Source organism: Littorina saxatilis, linkage group LG8 (genome assembly GCF_037325665.1).
Source record: "Littorina saxatilis isolate snail1 linkage group LG8, US_GU_Lsax_2.0, whole genome shotgun sequence".
Lineage (NCBI taxonomy): Eukaryota > Metazoa > Mollusca > Gastropoda > Littorinimorpha > Littorinidae > Littorina > Littorina saxatilis.
Window position 1 is genome coordinate 16,701,540 of NC_090252.1, and position 9,413 is coordinate 16,710,952.

Genomic DNA, 9,413 nt, shown 5'->3' on the forward strand with positions numbered 1-9,413 from the left:
ACTGTTTTTTAGACAACATTTATGGACCCTGTGACCTTGACCTTGAAGCAAGGTCAAGTCACTATGTATGTTTTTTGAGGCCTTGTCACCATACACCATCATGCAACATTTGGTGTTGATAGGCATATTAGTGTCCGAGAAAAATCTAACGTTAAAGTTTTGCCGGCCGCTCGCCTGGCCGGCCGGCCGGCTCCAGACAGACAGACGACTATAGGCTGAGTACATAGACTCACTTTTGCTTCGCGTGTGAGTCAAAAACTGGACTTATGCATGATTTCCAATACTTTTCTACCAAACCCTTGAACTTTTCTGGTTGTTTTTTGTTCTCAATGCATCGGCTCTGATTGTGGCGGGAGTGTCTTTTGACCCAAAACAAAGATAATTTTTAATTTTCGTAGTTTCGGCTTTGGAAAAATCGTAGCAAAATTTGGGTAAGCGTAGAAATCGTAGTTTGGGTCGTAGTTTGGGCTGAAAATCGTAGCAAACTTCGCCTAAATCGTAGGCCGGGAAGGCAGGTCTGTATAATCCTTGCTTGTGAGGGTCCTACGTCTTTGTTTACCAAAGAATACCTCTTCAGAAGAAAACAATTAATGTCACTAAAACATGTAAGAACAAAAATTAGCACTACCAAGGTTAAACTCACATGGTCATGTTCAGGAAGCCGAAAGACATGCTCAAAATCTTCAAAGTCCGACTCAGAGCCAGTCGGCTGAAAAAGATCCCACAAAAAGCATGCAGTTGTGAAGCACAAGAAGCTATGTTTGGATATATTGATTACCAGCAATATTGCCACCACCATAATAATGTATGCTTCTCAATGTAGGGGTAGGGAGTTAAGATAATGTATCATATCAATAAATGAGCAAGTGTTTTTTACTGTTTAGAACTTAGAACTAGGTTAACAAAGTTTTAGATTAAGTGAGATAAATAGCCAACTAAAGTGGAATCTGCGTCTTCCGATCTTTATGACATTCTTTTGAAACACCACATTCGTTACACGTTACGGTACCATAAATGTACTTACAGATCGTCCTGCAATAGAGCTGTCATGATATCTCGATGGTCCAGGCTCTCTTACAGATCTCGATGATCCAGCTGGCTCTCTGTCACGATGTCTCTGTCATGGTGAAAACAAAAGAACTTCATATAGACTAGAAGCGCTTGTCTACAGAAGATAGGCGCATGCATGCAGTTATCTATTTCAAGTTCAATTTTAAAATGAACACATGCTTCATAATCATAAATATACACATGCACTGACAAGGACATAAAAACTTAACAATATGTTGATGTGCTAGCTTCGAACTACAGTTCAGGACATAGTCCTGACAAGTTCAATTTTAAAATGATTACTGCTTTATAATCATATGCTACATTGTATATGTATATATATATATATATATATATATATATATATATATATATATATATATATATATATATATATATATATATATATATATATATATATATATATATATGTATATATATATATATATATATATATATATATATATATATATATATACTCATGCACTGACACGGACACAAAACCTTAATAATGTTGATGTGCTAGATAACGTTGAAACCGTTAATAGATGTAATTTTTAATCATGCATGCATGCGAGGTTGAAAAACAACAACTAAACTGTAAGTTCCAATCTGTCTGCGTCTATGCAAATTCAGTTTCACTCTGATATGCTGAGCGTTCGCTGTACTGATAGACCTTATGTCCTAGACCTACGGGAAAATTCAAGACTGACACTCTGGGGGAGACTATCAGCCATGAGAAAACCTGCTCAGGCTTCAATCAATCAATCAATCAATCAATAACAAGCTTATATAGCGCATATCCCATGGGTACAGAGCTATGCACTTCACATTTTACTACTTACAGATCGTCCTGCAACAGAGCTGTCATGAGAACTCGATGTTCTAGGCTCTCTTTCACGAGCTTCAGATCTTGATGATCCAGCTGGCTCTCTGTCACGGTGTCTCTGTCATGGTGAAAACAAAGAACTTCATATAGACTAGAAGCGCTTGTCTACAGAAGAAATAGGCGCATGCAGTGTAGTTATCTATTTCAAGTTCAATTTTAAAATGAACACATGCTTCATAATCATAAATATACACATGCACTGACACGGACATAAAAACTTGATAATATGTTGATGTGCTAGCTTCGAACTACAGTTCAGGACATAGTCCTGACAAGTTCAATTTTAAAATGATTACTGCTTTATAATCATATGCTACATTGAATATGTATATATCTATATATATATATACGACTTGTGTCTGTGTGTCTGTGTATCTGTGTATTTGTGTATTTGTGTATTCGCCATGCACGGCCAAAGTTCTCGATGGATCTGCTTCAAATTTGGTGGGCTTATTCAGAGAGACCCCGGACACAACCTCATCGATGAGATATTTCAACACGTGCTCTGAGCGCGCAGCGCTGAACCGATTTTGGTTCCACCTCAGCTATTTTGGTTCCACCTCAGCTACCCGGGCCCCCATACCGACACACCAAAGCCAAAGTTCTCGGTGGATCTTTTTCAAATTTGGACACCGTATTCAGCTACACCCCGGACACAATATCATCGATAAGATATTTCAACACGTGCTCTCAGCGCGCAGCGCTGAATCGATTTAGGTTTTTGTGTTCATTTCACCATTATAAGTAACTCTTCCTTATCTTCTCATATTCTCCAGGTTTTCAGCGTTTACCTCCCTTCCTTCGTAATGGTGCACTATAGTGTGAGTGGAGCGTCATCGGATATTCCCGGCGTTCTGTTACTGTTACTATTTTTAGAAGGTCAACGCAGTGTCCAGAACGTAAATTGGACCCGTAAATTATCCTCACTGTAAAAGTGCAAAGGTCGAATCAATTTTTAGCCACGCGAAAAATACACTGTCATCTATCTCTCTATAGATACGGCTTCTCTGTGTTTTTGTGTGTGTGTGTGTGTGTGTGTGTGTGTGTGTGTGTGTGTGTGTCTCTATGTGAGCGACACCTGTGCATTGTTCAGTTCTGTTTGTGATGTGGTCTGGCGGCTTTTGTGTAAATTTATGTACTGGCCTTCCTTTTAGAAGCCATAACTTGCTCAGTCCTGTTTTAGTGGAGTTCGCCTCCAAAGGTGATTAACACGGTTACATTCGTCGACAAGGATGGGACTCGATATGGTCAGGAATGGCATTATGGCCACTGAATCATTTTCGTGCTGTTCCCATTCCACGAATCTGGGAGGGACCTAAGCTTGGCGGGTCCATTGTTCGGACCCGGCGAAGCCGGCGTACGGCTCTAAGTACTTCTTCCCGGCGAAGCCGGCTACCCGGCGAAGCGGGTATTCATTCTAGTATATATATATATATATATATATATATATATACTCATGCACTGACACGGACACAAAACCTTAATAATGTTGATGTGCTAGCTAACGTTGAAACCGTTAATAGATGTAATTTTTAATCATGCATGCATGCGAGGTTGAAAAACAACAACTAAACTGTAAGTTCCAATCTGTCTGCGTCTATGCAAATTCAGTTTCACTCTGATATGCTGAGCGTTCGCTGTACTGATAGACCTTGTCCTAGACCTACGGGAAAATTCAAGACTGACACTCTAGGGGAGACTATCAGCCATGAGAAAACCTGCTCAGGCTTCAATCAATCAATCAATCAATCAATAACAAGCTTATATAGCGCATATCCCATGGGTACAGTTCTATGCGCTTCACATTTTACTACTTACAGATCGTCCTGCAACAGAGCTGTCATGAGAACTCGATGTTCTAGGCTCTCTTTCACGAGCTTCAGATCTCGATGATCCAGCTGGCTCTCTGTCACGGTGTCTCTGTCATGGTGAAAACAAAGAACGTCATATAAACTTGAAGCGCTTGTCTACAGAAGATATAGGCGCATGCAGTGCAGTTATCTATTTCAAGTTCAATTTTAAAATGAACACTGCTTCATCAGGGATGAAAACTGGAGGAAAAAAAAAACTGAAAAAAAATTCGAAGGCGAGTAGCGCCAAGTTTTGCAGGCGCGAAGCGTCAAGACTTCTAGGGGTTTTTGTTTTTTTCAAGGGTGCAATTTGGTGCAATCTGGGGCTATCTGAGCCTTAAAATTGGATTCAAACATTGCCCCAAAATACATACAAAATGAAGCAATCTGGTGCTCATTTGAAAGCAAATCTACTTCTTTTTCAGGCAAGGGATTACAACAAGCTGGTATTGTCATGAAATATATATATATATAATTTTATATCACTTTCAGACTACTGGGGGGGGGGGGGGGGTCTAGGGGCATGCTGCCCCGGGAAAACAAATGTCAGTGGGTGCAAAATAAAGAGAGAGAGAGAGAGAGAGAGAGAGAGAGAGAGAGAGAGAGAGAGAGAGAGAGAGAGAGAGAGAGAGAGAGAGAGAGAGAGAGAGAGAGAGAGAGAGAGAGAGAGAGAGAGAGAGAGAGAGAGAGTCAACAATCTACGACACGACTACCAACTAGTCTCGGCCCGCTCAAAAAACAATGACCGAGACTTTCAGGCCTGACCATATTTAATGTTTTTTCCGCAACACACGCACTTCACCACGCCTTCCTCGTCCAACTTTCGGATAACGTCCCCAACTCGAACATCATCGATGTGTTTGTCCATCCAATCCCATCGGAATTTGTTCTTGGAGCATGAATCGGGAAGTCGATCCTTGTCACGTTGGAGAACTTTCGCGCTCGCCATTTTGTTTGAGAAGGATGAGACTGTTCGTCTTTAAACAGAAACCGTACCGTAAAAAAAAACCGGAATCGCACAAATAAATCGGATGGCCCATTGAAACTAATCGGAAAAGTCGGAAAAAACGGAGAATTTTCATCCCTGTTCATAATACTCATGCAGTGACACAGACACAAAACCTTAATAATGTTGATGTGCTAGCTTCGAACTAAATAGTGCAAACAGTGAACAGAATCACAAGCAACAAGAGATAACATACATACTCTGTTGGAAGTTCTCGTTATCCTCCTTGTCCTTGTTTGTAGACGCTGGAATACAACAAAAATACCGAGTTCAGCATTTCTTCAAAATTAAAATTAAAAACATGGCATGGTTAAGGAGTCATTCTTTCAAACATTAATTACTGTAAAAAAAATAATATGAACAGAAACACAGGAATTGCAGCATCCATGAGTTAGGACATCCATGAGTTAGGACATGTCTTTTTCATTTCATTTCATTTCATTTCATTTTCATTACTTTATTGTCCCATCGCTGGGAAATTCGGGTCGCTTCCTCCCAGTGGAAAGCTAGCAGCAACGGAGTCGCGCTACCCAGGTGTCTGCGTGTTTAGGTGTATTCAGCCACCTGCACTTATGGCAGAATGACCAAGGTCTTTTACGTGCCATTGTGATGACACGGGGGTGGGACATGGCTTCCGTCTCTGGGTCTGCACATAAAGTTGACCCGTGTCCGTCCCGGCCCGAATTCGATCCTGCGACCTTCCGATCACAAGTCCAGTGCTCTACCAACTGAGCTACCGGGCCCCCGGTTTTAATTTGGCATCAAGAAAGCACAATAGTGCTTAGTAGCACTTTCTACCAACAGACATTGTCACGTTTAGAGGTTTTCTTGGGATCGTCAAAAAAAACAAAAACAAGAAGGGCAAAGCACATATGACTCACATGCTTAACCTTAACCTCTGTATGACCTTGACCTTCAGGTGACCTTGAAAGTCAAGGTCAAATGAATGAACATGATAATGACATACACAAAGAACATGTTTTTACACATTTTCCCTTACCAAAATACTTGTGACCTTGACCCAAGGTCATTCAAGGTAACATAATGGAATACTTTTAATTTGGCATCAAGAAAGCACAATAGTGCTTAGTAGCACTTTCTACCAACAGACATGGTCACTTTTAGAGGTTTACTGACCTGTTTTGGTCTTATTTCAGTCAGATAGGTCAAAGTGACCTTGATGATTTGTTAACAAATGTTGCTCATTATGAAAGTATAACACATGCCCCACATAATTATACAATTTGAAAGAGTCATTTTCCATAGTTCAGGGTCAAGGTCACTTCAAAGTATGTATACAATCCAACTTTGAGCGGCTACTGTGACCTTGACGCAAGGTCAACCAAATAGGTATCAAAAGAAAGGGCTTTGTTAGGCCTATATACCATATATAGGTAAGGTCACCATTCTCAAAAACTTGGCAGAAAATGTGAAAAATGACTGTTTTTTTGACAACATTTATGGACCCTGTGACCTTGACCTTCAAGCAAGGTCAAGTCACTATGTATGTTTTTTGAGGTTTTGTCACCATACACCATCATGCAACATTTGGTGTTGATAGGCATATTAGTGTCCGAGAAAAATCCAACGTTAAAGTTTTGCCGGCCGGCCGGACAGACGACTAGGCTGAGTACATAGACTCACTTTTGTTTTGCATGTGAGTCAAAAAACAAAAAAATGTGTGGGGCCGGGGGAGGGGTATTATGTGGTCTTGATTTGGCCTTCATCTAAAAAAAAAAAAAAGTCAAACAATTGCACCCAAATAGAGCTGTATGTATGAGCTTAAACAGCAGACGAATGCAGGGAGTTTACACCAAGGAGTAATTAAAGGGTCGTAAAAAAAAAAAAAAAAGCCAACCTACCGACCATATTTTTTTTATATTGTAAACAGATCTCTTTTTTTCAGGTCTCTTTTTTTGCCTAAGTTTATAATATATATACTTTTATATTATGCTACTTTGCAATCAACCGAAACACAGAGATTCTGTTCTTACAGGTAGAGATGACTCTTGGTCACGAGTCTGCAAATAAAGAAATGATAAAGCATTTCAAAAGCAGTCAATATAATTATTAATTATGCAGTCTTTCCACAGTAATTTATTTTACAGGAAACACAATGAATTAAATAATTTTGTTCTTGCCTTAATCAGTTAATGTTTTGCAGTGCGCAAATATTTTCACAATAAAAATAAAAAACATTCTGTGGGATATATTATATATTGTTTTTCCATCTGAAGTGTACATTATTTTGAAAGAAAATTGAATTGACGTTTCGGTGTTACAATAAAGGTACTAATTGGCTGAAATTTGAAAAAGGTTTTAATATTTGTTAAATTGGGTATACTATCAACATGATGAACTTATGGGTACAGTGTAGATGTTATGTATAATACATTTATCTTTTGAAGGGAGAGAAAGAGGCAACAGAGAAAGAGAGAGTTCTGTACGACTACTTACAGGCAAAGATAACCCTCTTTCAGGCTCATCAGTCTCAAATGTCTGAAAAAGGTTAAAACACAACTTTTTAAACTTATTTTTAAAGCAGTCAACACAATGCAGGGTTTTGCAGTCAACACAAACATTATACTCTTGCTTTGATTCACATGAAAACTAAAACAAAACTTCTAGTTACTTTTCTGGCTAATTACTCGTATGTATAATGACGATAGGCTGAGGACAATTGTTACTTTTCACCGAAAGTATGGACATGTACATACAAAACACACTGAGAAAGAAAATTATAAAATCAGTGTTCTGCATGGCAATCGTTTCACCACACAATCTTGTTTATTGCACTTCAGGTAGCTGGTACCCTTACTGTCAGCTAGCTACAGGTGTCAAATCAAATTTGAAAGTACACTTCTCGTCCTCAGAGACTAAGAGACTCACAGAGCATCATCGTCTGCAAACTGAAACACGCTGCCACCCATTAATTAATAGATTATTCACTGCACATTAAGAAGCGAAAGTTAAAACTTCAATAGTAAAAAAACTCAAACCAACCGATGGCATAATGTAAAGCCTGCTTCCACAAGCGAGAGCAGCCCTCAACTCTTTTACGCTCTAATCAGATGGAAATTCTACCACCTGCCTCTTCAATAATTTTGCAAAAACAAAATATGTCCCCTCAAGTGACGGAAACTTCTGGCACAGAAGTTTTCTCAGTGTCTCATTCGTTCCATCTCTTGGAACAAGACACTTTCCGCGAGCTGAAAAAATCAAACAGACAAGTTTTTAATACTAGTGTGACACTGTAAGTGTAATGTTTTTAAAGGCTCCTGCTTACGTGGCATTCATTAATTAATTTATATTGTTTACATGTGTCAATAATGTTATAAAACTGTATCTAAGGCAGTAAGGGGATATAATAATGTTTGGCTGTAGCCTTCGAACACAGACAAAATTATTACAGTACCGTAAAGACGTGTTGAAAAATTTGAATGTAAACGGACGCTTCGCTTCGCGTTGCCCGTTGCGTGAGAGAGAGAGAGGGAGAGAGAGAGCGCTATCTGCATTTTCTACAAACTGACTCATTCTCATCATTAATGCACAACGTGACACTTCTCATTCCAAATATTAAAACAATCTTAAAAAGGGAGCATAAAAAAACAATCATCACCAACAAATTACAATGAAAAAAATTCAAGGCACGTGTACACATACAGAAAAGAGGTGAACGTCTTACTGACCTAGCACCAAGATAGTGCCCTTTAATTCGCCTGGGCTGATCGTTTTTCTCGGCTCTCGCAAAATCACCACATGAAATGTGTAAGTCGGCCCGCCTCGTGGTTTTGGGGTACCGCTCACTTGCCGCATTGCTCGAAATCTGTAAAAAAAACAAAGTAGCAACACACTTATAGGGAGGCCCACAGAGAAAATCCAAAATGGCGGCCACAGCCGTGATTTATTTTTACTTTTCTCTGAAGATTTAAAAGGCTAAATAAATATTTTGAAAACGTCAAACAACTTGCAAGGGTTTCTCCAGTTGTTGTTCTTTTGAATGATTGTTGGTATGTGAACGTGCTGTTTTTGGTTCATGAATAAAACAAGTCCCGAACTTGCCCCAAAACGCTATCTTCCGCTTCGGACTTAGCCGCAAACGCGGTGCCCAAGTAAAAAAGTACCACACTATGTACTATAGTATACTATAGTAAAAGTACTATGGTATACTATAGTTTACTATAGTACAAGTACTATGGTACATTGAATTGTACTATGGTATACTATAGTACAAGTACTATGGTACATTGAATTGTACTATGGTGTACCATAGTTTACTATAGTACTAGTACTATAGTAAACTATAGTACAAAAGTACTATAGTACAATACATTAGTGTGTACTATAGTACATTGTGGTAAATGTACTATAGTATACTATAGTAAACTATAGTACAGTTAAATGTACTATAGTATTTTGAGCACTTTTTTGCCAAAATGTACTATAGTATACTATAGTATACTATAGTAAACTATAGTTTACTAGAGTACACGTACTCTAGTTTACTAGAGTAAAGTGTAGTACAGCGTGGTATTTCCGTAGTAGTACATTTGTACTATAGTACTTGTACTATAGTTTACTATAGTACAGCGTGGTACTTTTGGCATGGTACATTTGT